At 43.7% G+C, this 12,372-nt stretch overlaps 1 long non-coding RNA gene across 1 annotated transcript; it reads right to left on the reverse strand.

Annotated features, from left to right (window-relative positions):
- Window positions 1–1,845: 1,845 nt before the first annotated feature.
- On the reverse strand, window positions 1,846–7,347 carry LOC145548085 (uncharacterized). Its single transcript, XR_014084376.1, has 2 exons — window positions 2,440–7,347; window positions 1,846–2,376 (listed from the first exon to the last, which is right to left on the reverse strand). It is a non-coding gene; the product is annotated as an uncharacterized LOC145548085 (long non-coding RNA).
- Between the last annotated feature and the right edge of the window lie 5,025 nt (window positions 7,348–12,372).

A 12,372-nucleotide genomic window follows, 5' to 3' on the forward strand; every position in this document is an offset into this window, starting at 1 on the left:
CCGTAAAGACAACACATTTATGGCCCAAAAGGTAATCCTGAAATTTTTCAGTCATAGCCCATTTAAGTGCTAAAAACTCCAATTTTATGGAGCTATAATTCAGCATGTTGCGTTCTGTAGGTCTTAAACTACGGCTTGCATAAGCTATGGGCTTGACCTTGCCTTCTTGCTCTTGTGAGAGCACCGCCCCCAAACCACCATAACTTGCATCTACCTCCAAAATGAAGGGAAGTGAAAAATCTGCATAACCCAATACTGGTGCAGTGGTCAATTTGGACTGTAGTTTCTCCTGACCCCACATCTCAAAATGTTGAGTAAAAAAGCTCTCAGTAACTGTAGACACCATAGAACCAGTGTCTACCAAACAAGGAACTTTGACTCCACCCATGCTCACAGCCAAGTGTGGACACGATGACACCAGATTAGTACCTTCCTGAAAAACCCCACCCCTAGAGCCGACAACTACCCCACCCGAATTGTGGCTCAGCGACTCAGTGGGAAATAGTTTTCCGCCGCCTGAGGTGATTTCTCAGAGGCCCGTACCGGAACCCGAACCCCATCACAACCCCTAGCAAAATGGCCAGCTTTCTGGCAGCGCCTACAGATAATGGAGTCTCGAGAACGGCCCTGCTGGCTGGGTTTTTGCAAGCGAGCCATACTCTGGGTAAGTTGATCAAGCTGCGACTGCTGTTGCTGCAACATGTTCCTCAGTTGGTTCAGTTCAGAGGTGTGTGAACTAATCGCCCCTTGGGGGCAGCTTTGAATGCCATACTGCGAACCAAATGCTAGAGGGGCAGAAGATTTTAAACTGAGTACACTACTCGGTCGCACCTCACGTTCCCAGCGAAGTGCCTCTGCCCTAACCTCAAGCAAGGTGGATGTTGGCTTCCCGCGCACAAACTGCTTTAACTCACGACAAAGAGCCCCATCACTCACATGCTTGACAAATTGATCATGCAGCAATGACTCTGCATTTTGAAAATCTCTAGGAGCACGGGATTTTACAGCCTCAGTAAGACTCATAAGACTCATTAGAGCCAGCGAAAACTCCTGCAGTGTTTCACCATCCTGCTGACGGCAAGAGAAAAATGCTTCCTGTAGTGCCACATAGGATTCATAACACCCATACAATTCTTTTAAGATGGCCATAATTTTGGTGGGATCTTCATGCTCCGTGGTAGGTCGAAACTTTATTTCATCGCGTGCCTCTCCCTCTAAGTGATCAAATAAAAAGAAGGCCTGATCAGCTGTGGACAAATGACGTACCCTCATGCAGGCCTGTACTTCCTCAAGCCACTTAGTTAACCCAATGCCTCCCTTCCCTCTAAACATGGGACATTTTCTATCACATAGCACAAAAATAAACCTCTCCGTTGTAGAAGGGCTTGCATCAGAATGTGACGCGGCTGTAGATTGTGCAGCGCTAGGTCCAGGCCTGGCTGCCGCCTGTTCTTGGCGTAACTTCTCATATTCAGCTCTCAACTGAACAATTAAGCTTTTCAGGTCCTGCATTTCTGCCTCCATAATTGAACCCTGGTACGTAAAAAGGTGATACAATTATGCCAGACTCAGGAGAGGGAGGAGAAAAAAAAAATAAAAGTTACAATTTCACCACTTAACCAGCTGCTGCTTTGCCTAAAAATAAAACAGATTCTTACAAAAAAAAGTAAAACACTTGAAAAACAGTCTCTGCTTAAATTTGCAAAAATATCCTGCCAACGCCAAATGTGGCATTCAGTGGTTTTGACCATATAATTAGTTTGTTGCCAACAACGCCACCCGGGGTTATCACCCAGGAATTAATAGAAGGACGCAGGTCCGGTTTTGCAATCAGCAAGAGACAGGTTTCAAGTCAATAATTTATTATCTCAAAGAATAAAAATACCTGTACATAAAAAAAGAAAATACACAAAATAAATCCAACTAGGCTTACCGGTGGGTACAACCAGGTCCTGGATGGTAGGCTCCAAATCAAAGAAATCAAAACAAACACCTGTGAAGTCACTCACTCTTTGAAATGCCCTCCACCCCTTTGTGTAAAGCACTGCACAATCACACCAAAAAGGGACGCCACCTCCAGGTTCGAGCGCACCACCGGCGGTCCTCTAAGGAAAATTAAAATAAAACAAATTGTTAAAATAGAGGCAGTAAAAGAGGTATAAAAATATGTGTAAATAAAAATAATAAAAGTCCTTGTGCTTGACAAACACTGCAAAACAAGCAATCAGCCCGAAACGGAGCGCGCAGCCGCTCCTTGTGCTGGTCTTCGGTGGGGGGTGGGCGTGTCCCACACGCCGGTTTCTCTTGGCCGCTAAGTAAGCGGTTACTCAGTCCGGGCAAAGCAGCAGCGTTTTGTGTGGTGATCAGTTGAGATTCCTAAATATAAAAACATTTTAAAACAAAGAAATAAATATAAGATTTGTCACTGAATCCACCTACCGATCAGGCCAAGCTCTTCTCACTCGCACCCAAATGGGAACGCTCACAAATGTCGGCACTTGTTGCAGGAACCACTCTGTAGTGTTGTGGAAAGAAGACACGTTCTTGAACAACTGTGCATTTATTCAACGCAGCACATCAAGTACAACTAACCGAACGAGCACATGCCATTCCTTCTCTAACATTCTCTCGCTTACTCTTCCCACGTTTCTCACCCACACCTGCCAGCGGCTTCACCTAGTGGCATTGAGTAGTATTACACAACACAACATATCCTCCCTTGTTAAGGTTTTAACTTCTTCTAAAGTATACGTGAACAGAATTTGCAGAGTACAAACTATTATCCAAATGCATTTGAAATTATCTGCATATTTGTAGCAACAGAAATATAAAACAAATGTACATAACCCTTTTCATTTTAACTAGATTTTCTCTCAATATTTCTGTAATAAAACAAACTAACCCATGTTAGTAACCAGTAGCTGTAATAACATTTTTATCAATCCTTCTATAACTTTATGAAACAGTTATGTTCCTACGTAACTTTTAAGACATAACAAAGTCTCTGTGCCAACCGGGTTTGTATTTTGCACGTGGGAGCTTCCTATTAGGAAGTGAATCAGGCTGGGCCTTTTCCAGTTCTGTCATAGTAAAGTCTTGTTCAGAAACTGGAGTGTACCGTGCAAGGTGGAATGCGTTCCAATTCCTTCCGTCACTCAGCATGAAGGTGTGTTTTTACCTTTAATCTTTTTGGTGGTTGCAGGAGGGGTAAACTTAGGGTGACCTTTTGGAACGTGTAATGGATTCCGTATCCTCACCCTCTCTCCTATCTGGAATGAAGGTACTCTTGCACCGCGCTTGGCATCAGCGTAGCGTTTCATTTTGGTTTGCCGTTTCAGAACTTCATGTTGTGCCCTGTCGTGCAGTGGAGATGTAGGAGGCAAAGGGAGTACGTCCAGTTTAGTACGCATTTTCCTCCCAAAGAGAAGTTCGTACGGAGAGGTGGATGTAGTTGCATGAGGTGTTGCACGGTATACTTGAAGCCATTCTGAGACAGTGTCTTTCCACGATGTAGACTGTTGGATTGCAGTTTGAATGCAGGTGTGGAGAGCACGATGAAACCTTTCAACGGCACCATTGGCAGCAGGGTAGTAGACAGATGTTCGGTTGTGAGATATTCCTCTATTCTGGAGGAATGATGAGAAGGCACCAGATGTAAACTGAGTGCCATTGTCTGTAACGATGGTCTCAGGGTTGCCATGACGACTGAAAACTGTTTATAAGAACTGAATAACATCGTTCGTAGTGACAGTATGTGAGAAAGCAAGTTCAGGCCATTTAGAATAATAATCAGTCAATGTAATGGCAAATCTGCAAGAAGGAATAGCTGTGTCAAATGGACCTACAATGTCAAGTCCAAGTTTTTTCCAAGGCCCATCTGGCAGTGGTACAGGCTGAAGAGGAGCAGTGCGTGTTTGGGCAGTTTTATCATTTGACTGGCATATGACACGTGACTTTATGGCATACTGAACTTGTGAGTCCATTTTTGGCCACCAATAGAGGTCTCTCAATCGCTGTTTTGTGCGCACGATTCCTTGATGACTTTCATGTGCAAGTGTAATCAGAGTATGTCTGACAGAAAGTGGTGCGATGAGTCTCGTACCTCTGAGGATGTAGTTACCATAAGTGGAAAGTTCATTTCTGATCTTGTAGTATGGAGTAAGTGTATCACTGACTGATTTAATGGAGGCAGGCCAGCCTTTTTCCATTTGTGCATGCAAATCTGTCAGTTCAGGGCAGGAGAAGCAAGCTGAATCAAAGTCAGTAACAGGAAGAGCAGACAAAGTAGCAGAAATCTGAGCAACCATTTCTGGATCCACGTCTGGTACAGGTTCTGACGTTGCAAGCAAAGGCAGGCGTGACAAGCAATCTGCTGTGTAGTTTTGAGAACCAGGTCGGTAAACGACATCATAATCAAAACATAGCAGGCGAGCTGACCATCGTGCAATGCGCAATCCAGCTCGATTCATTCCTTTAGTGCTCAGAAGTGTGGTCAGAGCTTAGTGGTCTGTTCGAAGGGTAAAGCGTCGACCCCACAAATATGTTCTCCATTTCTCTGTAGCCCACACACATGCAAGTGCTTCTTCGTCATCAGTAGAGTACTTTTGTTCAGTTGCAGACAGTGTGCGAGAAGCGAAGGCCAGAGGCTTCTCTGTTCCGTCAGGCTGAACTTGGGCAAAGACAGCTCCTAGTCCATAATCACTGGCATCAGTAGATATAACAATAGGTAGAGAAGGGTTAAACAATGCAAGAGCAGGGCTGTTCACCAGAAGCTGCTTAATTTCTTCAAAGCTTGTCTGTGCTTCTGCAGTCCATACATAGTTACTTGTCGCACTTCCACAAGAACGCATAGGTGCCACTATTGTTGCAAAATTGGGCAAGAACTTGGAGTACCAAGATACCAACCCAAGGAAGGATCTCAATGCAGCAGCATCAGTGGGTGGAGGTGCTTTTAGAACAGCGTCAATGTGTTCTTTGTCTGGGAGAATGCCATCTGCAGTTATGACATGACCCAAAAAACGTAAAGATGTCTTTCTGAAATGACATTTGTTTTCATTTAGCTCAAGACCAGCAGTTTTGAGCTTTTGAAGGACAGCATACAGGTTGCTGTCGTGCTCAGCGGGAGTTTTACCATAGATGATAAGGTCATCCAGGTAATTCTGGACACCTGGAAGATCTTTTAGAATCTCAACCATCATCTTTTGAAATGCTGAGGGAGCAGAGGCAAGGCCATAAGGAACTCTGCAAAATCTGAAAAGACCTTCATGTGTGATAAATGCAGTTAAATCTCTGCTATCTTCATGCAAGGGTAGCTGGTAGTATGCATTGGCTAGATCGATTGTAGAAAACAGTGTTGCACCTTGTAAACTGACAAACAACTCATCCACATGTGGTAGGGGATAGCAGTCTGTAATAACAGCTCTGTTTGGTTCACGGAGGTCTGCACACAATCGTATTCCTCCTGTTTTGCGATCTGTTACTACAATTGGTGAAACCCATGGTGATGATCAATGCGTTCAATGACTCCAGCTTTCAGGAGGCGATTCAGTTCGGCTGAAACTGGAGCTCTCACTGCAAAGGGAAGGTGTCGAAGCTTTTGTCGTACCGGTTTAACTGTAGGATCCAGTCTCACTTTATGAACAAATGATTTCACACAGCCTATATCAGCAGCAGCAGCAGAGGCAAGTGATGCATCTGTTGTCATCACGGGAGCAGCAGGAGCAGTGCATGGTGGCAAAACAGCGTTTCCAGTGATTCAAATGTGTAGTGCTTCCATCAAGTCTCGGCCAAGAAGAGGAGTTCCCTGTTTTACTACAAAAAGAGTAGCTGGTGTAGTAATAGTTCCTCTACTTGCTTCAACTTGTAGACATCCTAGAACAGGAATTTTTTTCTTAGTATAAGTAACTAAGCGAAGGTCAGGGGGACGTAGCGGTGTTTCACTGAAATATTCTTTGTAGGTTTGCTGCAGCAGTATGGAAACTGCAGAGCCTGTATCAACAGTGAGTCGAAGAGTCTTGGTAGGTGAAGTTGTGGTGCTTAATTCAATGTCACACTGTAAGGTTTTTGATGCATGCAAAGTGTCTCAAGTACAGTACACTCAGATTTGGTAGCTGCACTTCACGGACCTGTCTTGTCTTAGATGAGCAGCAGACATGGGCAAAGTGACCAACTTTTTGGCAGAGGTTACATGTAGCTTTAGCAACTGGGCATTGGCGGAAGTTAGCCAGGTGTTTGTTTGAACCACACCTAAAACAACTTTTAGCAGAAGCCGATGCAGCAGAAGGTGCCTTGGTAGGTCGAAGAACAGAATTGTTATTCTTTGTAGCCGAGTATGAACGAGACTGTATGGCTTGGACATGGCCGTCGCTATTAGCTGTCAACGCTTTAGCTTGGAAAGCTGCCGATTCCATTTGTGCTGCAAGAGTAACAGCTTTATCTAGAGTCAAATCAGGTTCAAGTAGGAGTCTCTCTCTTATTCTGGAGTTAAAGACGTGTTCGACTAACTGATCACGGATCATTTCTTCGGTCTTATCATCAAAGTCACATTTAGAAGCAAGGTCACGTAGAGCAGTCACGTACTGCTCAACAGTCTCATGTGGTGATTGTGTTCGCCTTCTGAAAGCATGCCTTTCTACAACAATGTTGACTTTCGGTGTAAAGTGTTTTTCTAGAGCAGCAACAGCAGAAGGAAACGTGTCACCTGTGTTCGTTAATGAGTAGAATGTTCGTTGTCCTTCGGCTCCTAAGCAGTGTAATAAAGTCGCTCTTTTCCGGGCGTCAGGCCAAGCATTCCCTGTTGCATTAATCACGAGCAAGTAATTGTTGAACATACGCATCCACATGTTGAATGGTAGAGCAGGTTCTCCTGGGCACGGCAAAAACAACGGCGGCGGGTGGACATTAGCAGCCATGCTAATTCACCAGGTAGAAAAAAACTTCAGCAGGTAGAAAAACTTCAGAAGAAAAAACACACACACACACGCAGGATCTCTCGTCGCCAATTTGTAGTGTTGTGGAAAGAAGACACGTTGTTGAACAACTGTGCATTTATTCAACGCAGCACATCAAGTACAACTAACCGAACGAGCACATGCCATTCTTTCTCTAACGTTCTCTCGCTTACTCTTCCTACGTTTCTCACCCACACCTGCCAGCGGCTCCACCTAGTGGCATGGAGTAGTATTACACAACACAACACACTCCACTCACGATCAAACGTGGTGGTAAATACGCTCATACGTTTCTGCTGATAAAAGGCTCTATATAACTACAATGTACAAGCAGTTATAAATACGCAGGCAGCCAACCTCACCTGAACTCGGCATACAGACAGCTCAACACGGAAGCGCGACGTGTCAACAGCAAACAACAAGTATCCGTCTGCAGCTCACCTCAGCTTTTATACTGAGCGCTGTAACGCTTCAGGTTGTGTTTAAGGGAGGTTTAACTGGCTCTTTAGCTCTGGCTAAAGAGCCAGTATTGTGATTTCCAGCCACATGGAATAGTTTCATAGCACAATCAAGTAACATGTTACCTTCAGTTATTGAAAAAAAACTACATTGACTTGAAATTGGGCCTCTGTCTCTCTAAAAAAAAAAAACAACAACTCCAGCTCTTTCTAAAACTGCCTTCATAAAGTCATCACAACATGGCTCCTCCCTTTAACAAAGTGTTTACCAGCACTGCACTGCGAAGTAGCTAATGAGCTCAATAGATGAGCAGCTTCACCAGGTGTTTGCCAATTGCTGCTAGCTAGTCTGAAGGAGATGAGTGGTGGAGTGGCGAGGGAGGGGAGCTCTCTGAGGTGGAAGTTCAGAAGCTGCATCCTCGAAGGCAGCGCTCTGTCCCCCCTAAGAATTTTGCACCGCTCAATGGTTGCCATGGGAGATTAAAAAGGATTTCTCCAACAAGCATCATCATTAACATAATGTAAAGCTCAAAAAAGTGAGTTTCATGCAGTACTGGCCCTTTAAGATTTCACCAATGTGAGACTTGTACAAAAACGGATTGGCGTGAGGAATACTTGCATGTAATTGTGAGTTTGCCATTAACCAGAGTGAGTAACAGTGGAACGGCCATGTTGCTGCATGCGAACAGAGCTGAGCAGGTGACTCCCTATCAGCCATCGGTGGCTTTGTCAGATCAGGATCATTACCTCATCTAGCACCAATACTCCATGTAATCAGAGTTAATCTCCCTAGAAGTACTGTTACGCATAGATGGAAATACACTGTTCTGGAGAGATCTACTGCACTGACTACATGTTCTAATTGTTCAAATGAAATGAAATATTCACAGGAACTGAATTGAAAAATGAACTTCGACCGCAACCAGTGCAAAACTCTTTCCCAGGAGCTGTTGACTAATTTCATTGTCTTCTATTTTGTTGATGAAATGAGTTAAAAATAAATAAAGAAATAATCATACCTGGAATTACTTTTACTTTTCTTTTTTATGTATCTTGACCGGATTAATTAACAGCTGTTTGAGGGGAGACTGGGGTCATTATGAGTTTTGAGGAGTGTTTTGGTATCGGCTGTTTTACCACAGTGGCATCACGGTGTAGCTGATCTTTAAAGATTTGATAAATATATAGTCAATATTTTTTCTTTCTCCATTTTCTCTCCATTTCAAATCCATTATTCCATCATTTATTCATGCTGGGATTGGCCCTTCTACTTTTAAAGGAGCAACTAAGTCCAGAGTGGTGCTCAGTTTTCTGTTGAAATCATTAAAATCTCAAGTTGTAGGAGAGATGCATGACGTACTATTTAAAGCATGACTGAAACTCTTAGTCCTTGAACATAGCTCACTCTCTCTTATGGTGGGTAAAATGACTGTGACTAAAAAATTCACATGACTGATCAGAGACCCCGACACGTATGACTGATAACATGTGCTATGAGTAAGTCCAGTGCGTGGCCTCAGAAACATGCTGGGTGGAATACAGTCAGTGTGAATAAATTGACTTGTAATGGCAAACCAGCTCAGTCTAACTATGATCTAAATATTGCAAACTTGTTTTACATAATGGTTTTAACCTTGACTTATGACTGAACAAGGCTTACTTCAACCCTTGAAGCTGGGATTGCATTTTATATCCTTAAAATATGATGGGGAAATGCAAATAAACAATGATTGACACTAGTTAAGTTACACAAAAAAAAAGTTATTAGGCTTATTAAAGTGGAATATTGTGAATCACCCAATAAACCTTTTACTCAGAGAAATACTTTCAAATTTAAAGACACAGTACATATAAAAATACCTGAAATAATATATAAAGCATTGAGCAAAAGTCTTCCTTCTGGAATTCAGAAATTAGAGTCTAAATGTAATTCACGAGGGTTGTAGTAAAACATAATTGCGTTTTAGTTATCGGCGTTAAACTGTGGAATGACTTGAATGATGATTTGTGCTTTTTTTTTTCAGACATCTGTATCGGAAGTGGAAAAAAAACAGATCAGTGCATCCGTAGAAGACTGCCGAGTCTACGAATAGGGTAGGCAAGTACATGTCTTCCTACTCTTTTGGTAAATTACTGCCGCGTAAAAGTATTTTTATTTGTATTCTTTTTTTGTAATTTTGTAAAGTTAATCCGAATCCAATCTGAAAGTTAATCGTAATCTGGAATCAGGTCTGCAGGTGGGGAAAATGTTTCTAAGGCAGCACCTAAAGGATATGCCTTTAAGGGTTTCCTCGTCGGCTACAGCCGCTCTCCCAAAGTTCACGGTTTAGATCCATCTGGCGGTTGTGATTAAGCCACCAGCTCAGCCACTCTCTGCGTTGCAGGTAGCTAAAAATGAGTGTGGCCAAAATGTCAGCAGCAATCTCATGCCATACAGCGAAAGCGAGAACACAAATATATAATATATATATACATATATATATATATATATATATATATATATATATATATATATATATAAAACAAACACTGTTGGAGAAGCCCGTCGGAGAACCGAGACGGATGCTAGCAAAGCGCGCTGCAGGGTGTCGGCGTGTGGCTTTCTTATGCCTTCCAAACACATTTAGCAAATGTATGGGGCTTGTTCCAACCCAGTTCTATGTTGCTGCTGCTGCTCCTTCTCAAATATTCCTGTGAGAATAAGTAGTGAGAAAGGATGGTTCTACTATCTTGACTCGAGGGTTTTGTAGTAGCTCTACCTGCTCGTGCTGCTCCGAGTCACCGTGACCTTGTCTTCACCGATAGATACTGCTCTCCTGATGGACGTTTGACTGGCAGGCGGGTACGTGGAGGCCTTACACAAACACAGAAGAGACGCATAAACATGCCCAAACACAGATTCTCTGCTGCCACGGAGAACACACAAGCACACACACACGACAAAAAGCCCGGGACTCAGGCGCAAATGCGTACAATGGCACAAGCCTGAGTGGGGGACTGATTACTTCAGACGCATGTGGCGAGAGTCAACAAGAAGACTAGAAAATGACAAGAGGGACGGAGAAGCGATCTGAGAAGGCTGCTGGGCGGTCACACAGATGCAGCACAGATGGGCAAATGACAGGCAGACTGACTAATGTTTGCTATGGAAGCCCCTGCTGCTTTGCCCCGATATGAATATTTAGGCACAGGCGCCGGCAAGGGTTGAAAATGAAAAACAAACCCAATTTTGACATTTACCAAAAAAAAAAGAAAAAAAAAAAGAAAAGAAAAGAACTCCATCACACACACCAAATAACCTTCAGCGACACCGCGCATGTTTGCTTTAGATGTGAGGGAAGTGATACGTGATTTGGAGATGGAAGAGTTATGTCACAAACGGAATCACAACCGTTTGATGGATAAAAGTGGGGAGGGGGAGAAGAGAGACTGCGGTGAAGAGCCACCCTCTCAGATCTCCTGCTTATTTAAATATTGAATAAAAAGGGGAGGAAAACGATGTGAACTGGAAGAGCGCTCGTGCTGCGTGCATTTGTGCGGAGTAAGCATGGCTTTCAGGCGATTTATTTAGGTGCGTCTGCTTTGGTATCGGGGACACACCTGGAAGTAGAGGAGTGGAGCCTCTGAGACTCCAGGTGTGGTAAGATGAGGCAAAAACCATAAATAAGGGGACAGAGGGAGGTGAGGGGGTAAGTGCAAAAAAGCAAGCGGGTCAAAAGTTAGTCTGGGCTTTAATAAACTTGGGGCATGCAACTTATTTAAAACAATCAGTTTTTTTTACACATTTGTTAAAACTGTCACTAGGTAATGACAGTATAGTATGACAAAAAACTCTGTGAATGATTGACAGCGATAAGACCCTCCCCCTTGCTCTGATTGGTTGTTTTGAACCAGGAGCAGTGCGTTTCTTCAGACAGTCGCTCTGGGAGAAGATGGAGGAGCTCGAGCTTTTCACAGATTACCTGTCTCATCCTATAGCTCAAGGACATAGTGACAGTTTTAAGAAATATAAAAAAAAAATTTAATTTTTTTTAATAAAAGTTACCGAGCCTTAACAAGGCCTCTCTGCAGTCGTCCAGAGGCAAAGAATAGTGGTGGAATACAGTTGTACACTTTTTCCTGTACGACGTATTGAAGACCACACATCGCTTTCCTTTATTTGAGTTCTGCCATCAGATAAAAAAAAATATGTATAAATCCTCGTAAGGTGCCGTAGTCCCGCATTCTCGCCGTAGTAACTGGGCCACTTTATCTCGAGTGGAAGCGCGTTACAACCTGTGCCGCGTGCCCCCGACGGGCCAGATGAAACAACTTGGAAACAAAACAATGACCGCGATGCTGTCCACTTGGATGGCAGCGGCATGCACAGATGCCTCTCTGCACAAACATTCACACAACATTGACTAGATGCAAACAAATTAGACCACAGGCGAAGACAAGTGAGCAGAATGTGTCCCACATGCTAATAAGCATCGTTCTACAAAGCCCCCCCTACGGTTACCACCAACACCTCTTTTTTTTTTTTTACATGCCGCCTGGGGTCTTTGAGTTATGTGGCTTCAAACGGCGGTCCGGACCTCCGCCCCTCTCCCCTCGTCGGCTGCTTTAACCCTTCATTAATCCTTCATGGGGAGTTCTTAACCCCTCTCCGGCTGCTCCTGCTGAGCACTGCGGTATCTCTCGTCCTGAAATTCCCTGCATGGGCCTTCAGAAGCAATTAGGCGAGATGAAAGCCTGCGCCAGAGTGAGGCCGTGAGCTCCCCGGCAGAGAGGAGAGGAGAGATGATCAAGACTCAGGTGAGAAGAAGAAGTGCATGCAAACAAGTTTCACTCGCAAAGCTGTTTGCATGTGGAGAGAGGATCGCAAATGTTTACCTCATAATTTGCTCACAAAGAACAAGAGCTATCCTTAAGAACTGGACAGGAGATCCAGCAATAAGCAGAAGCTTTATGTGAATAAACAG

The sequence above is a fragment of the Poecilia reticulata genome, chromosome 17 (genome assembly GCF_904066995.2).
Source record: "Poecilia reticulata chromosome 17, P_reticulata-male-v2, whole genome shotgun sequence".
NCBI lineage: Eukaryota > Metazoa > Chordata > Actinopteri > Cyprinodontiformes > Poeciliidae > Poecilia > Poecilia reticulata.